At 45.4% G+C, this 3,587-nt stretch overlaps 1 non-coding gene across 1 annotated transcript; it reads right to left on the reverse strand.

Moving 5' to 3' along the window:
- Positions 1 to 382: 382 nt before the first annotated feature.
- On the reverse strand, positions 383 to 455 carry TRNAG-CCC (transfer RNA glycine (anticodon CCC)). The gene has a single exon. It is a non-coding gene; the product is annotated as a tRNA-Gly (tRNA).
- Between the last annotated feature and the right edge of the window lie 3,132 nt (positions 456 to 3,587).

The following is a 3,587-nucleotide window of genomic DNA, read 5'->3' on the forward strand; positions in this document are numbered from 1 at the left end:
TTCAATCCCTGGTCAGAGAAATAAGATCTCATATGCTGCGTGGTACAGCCAAAAAATAAATAAATAAAAATTTCTTAAAAAATTGAAAAAATATATTGGTGAAGGTCTGTTTGGGTTCACTTTGTTTGAGACCTTCTTTTTTCTGATGCCTGGATATGTTTTCTTCTTTAGGTTTGGGAAGTTTTCAGCAATAACTTCTTCAAATACATTTTTGGTCCCTTTTCTCTTTCTTTCCTTCTGGAATCCCTGTTATGCTTAGCTTGGCATGCTTTATATTATTCCGTATGTTTCTTATATTGCTTTCATTGTTTGCATTTGGCTTTCTGTCTGCTGTTCTTAGTTGCAGCACATGGGATCTTTAGTTGTGACATGCAGGATCTATTTCCCTAACCAGGGATCAAACCTGGGTCCCCTGCATTGGGAGTTCAGAGTCTTAGCCACTGGACCACCAGGGAAGTACCTGTCTGCTCTTCTCATTGGGTGATTTCCGTTATTCTATCTTCTAGATCACTTATCTGATTTTCTGTATTATTCAATCTGTTATTCATTACCTTTAGCTCAGCTTTTGTTTCAGCAAATAGATTTTCTAATTTTTCTTGGCCACTCTATGTTTTCTAGTTCCTTTTTAGCATAATCTGCATTTTATTAATATTCTTTCTTAAGTCCTTCAGTATTTTCATTATCTCCTTTTTAAAAAGTGCCTATTAAACTTAACTGAAAGTCTCTCAGTCATGTCCGACTCTTTGCAACCCCATAGACTATACAGTCCATGGAATTCCTAAGCCAGAATACTGGAGTGGGTAGCTGGTCCCTTCTCCAGGGGATCTTCCCACCCCAGGGATTGAACCCAGGTCTCTCACATTGAAGGCAGATTCTTTACTGCTGAGCCACGAGGGAAGCCCAAGAATACTGGAGTGGGTAGCCTATCCCTTCTCCAGTGGATCTTCCCAATCCAGTAATCAAACCTGGGTCTCCTGTATTGCAGGTGGATTTGCTACCAAAAGGGGGATTCTCCAGCAAGAATCCTGGAGTGAGTAGCGTTTCCTTTCTCCAGGGGATCTTCCCAACCCAGGGATCGAACCCAGGTCTCCCGCATTTGCAGGCGATTAGACATAAATGGTCTGTTTTATTCCTTCTTTCAGGCATTGCTTGATCTTGTAATATGGAGTGGTTCTTGTGCTTCATTTTTGCTTATATTTCTTTTACTATATGTGTCAACAGAAAAAAATTACTGTTCTTAGAGGACTGTCTTTATATGGGGGCATCCCAATGTAGCCTATGTGGTGTTAATATTTTTGGTGTGAGGTCTGTTTTTAGTGTGGATGCCTCCCACCCCTTTCCTCAGTTTGCGCTGGCTCTTATCCCCTTCCTAAGGGGTGTGATTTGTGTTGTGGTGACCAAAAGCCTTCACTGGATGTTGAGTGAAGCCTCTTCTTTGCTGTGTGATTGTAACAGCCCTTTCAGAGGAAGAGTCTCCTCCCTAGTTATTGGTGTAGAAGTCTCCAGATCTGTTTTTGAGCTGCAGCATGAGATGGGTGGAATATTGGAGTTCTCCCATTGGGAATGGAGCTACTGAATATCCCTCCACTGAAGCTGTCTACCAGGATGTGGGCTTTATGGTGTTGCCCATCACCCATTGCATGGACTCACAAAGTATACTCTTTGGACACTGACAGCCCCACCTCAACCGTGGGAATGCTGGCAATTGGCCCTGGTGCCCCTAAGGCATGTTACAAAGCCATAGTGTACATCTGTAGGCTCAGATCCACTGAAGTCAGATTACTAGGACTGTTTTCAGTAGTCTTACCTCTGGACCCTCCTTGGGAGTTATACAGACAGCCCAGACCCTGGCCCAGCCCTGCCTCCATGTGCATGCACCCATGAAACCTATAGCTTCTAAGGTCTGAGCCGTCTCAGTCATGGGAGCACCCACTGTTCACAAGGATGTCCCAAAGATGCTGAGTTTCCAAAGCCAGCAGTGGTAAATCTGTGGATCACACTGGCATAGGGAGAAGCCTCAGATTTCAGCCCTGCTTCTTAATTTGCATGGCCCCTAGGCATCAGTTCTGATTTCAGCCCTGCCTATGAATGGGTAACTTGCATATTCCCAGAGCTCATAGAGGTAGCACTAAGCCAGATGAGAGTGCTTGGAGAAAGAGGTTGCTATGGTAGGCCCATCCTTTTCTTTGCTTGTATGTGCATTAACAATAGGGTTTCAATGGTGGCACCATGCCCGTTATGAGCATACCTACAATGAGACAGCTATGGTGGGCTCTACTCCTTCCTTTGCGTGCACCTCAACAATGGCACTATGGCAGGCCCCGGCTTCTGCTGTGTACACTCTGGGTTGCAGCACTACCACACTCTAACCCCTTTAGGCTGTCTCTGCACAGCTAACCCCAGTCCTGTCCCGGATCTGTCCTCTGTGGCTTGAGTTTCAGCACCTGGCCCCTGCCTGTACCAGTGGATGCCCATCCCAGGTTTGGGGGTGCAGGGTGGGACCATCTGTGCAGGTCTTCCTCTGCTCTGTCTGCTGCAAGCCCATTGCTGTGCTCTCCTCTAAGCTTCTGAAGCTCCTTTTTCTCCCCAGTCTATCTCTACACGGTGAAGGGGTCTTCCCAGGGTGCAAGAATATTTCCTCTTTTGTAGCTCTCTCCCAGTGGGGCAGGGCCCTTCCCAGATTTTTTTTTTTAATTTCCTCCTACCCAGTTATGTGGAGATCATTCTTGCACTTCTAGGTTTCTGAGATCTTCTGCCAGTGTTCAGTAGGCATTCTGTGAGAACTGTCCCACACGTAGGTGCATTTTTGGATGTGAGAGGAGGTGAACTCTGTCCTTGTATCCCACCATCTTGATTGGAGTTCCCCCAGCAGCTTATTTTCAATAGGCTGTTCCAATGTTCTCAAGACTGGGCCTTTCCCGCTTTCACCATTGTCACTGCTGGCTGTTTAAAACTGAGCTACCAGTTTCATTACGGACATGAGCTTCCATGATGTGGAACAGCTGTGTGGTTCATATGCCTTCATTATCTGAACTGCGTTCCTCATTCTTTTCATGATTTGTGGAAGATAAAATTATAGCTACCAAAAATATCTACCCTCTAGACCCCAAGAAACTGTAAATATGTTCAATGGTAAAGAATCTGCCTGCAATGCAGAATACCGCCTGCAATGTGGGAGACCCGGGTTCAATCCCTGGGTTGGGAAGACCCCCTGGAGAAGGGTATGGTTGCATAACACACTCCAGTATCCTTTTCTGGAGAATTCCATGGGCAGAGGAGCCTGGCGGGCTACAGCTCATGGGGTCACAAAGAGTCAGACCTGACTGAGCCACTAGCACTCATTTTCACATGGCAAAAGAGTTTTCAGGTGTAATTCATGTTAAAGATCTTAATATAGGGAGATGAGCTGGGATCATTTGGATCTAAGGTAATCACATGGGTCCTTAAAAGCACAAAACTTTCAGGAGGTGGAGTAAGAAAGAATGCAACAGCAGCAGCAGCAGAAATTAGAAAGTTGCAGAATATAAGAAGGAATCACATATCACTACTAGTCTGAAGGTAGAATGGGAGCTGGGTAAGAGGGGCAA

This window comes from Budorcas taxicolor, chromosome 5 (assembly GCF_023091745.1).
Source record: "Budorcas taxicolor isolate Tak-1 chromosome 5, Takin1.1, whole genome shotgun sequence".
Taxonomy (NCBI): Eukaryota; Metazoa; Chordata; class Mammalia; order Artiodactyla; family Bovidae; genus Budorcas; species Budorcas taxicolor.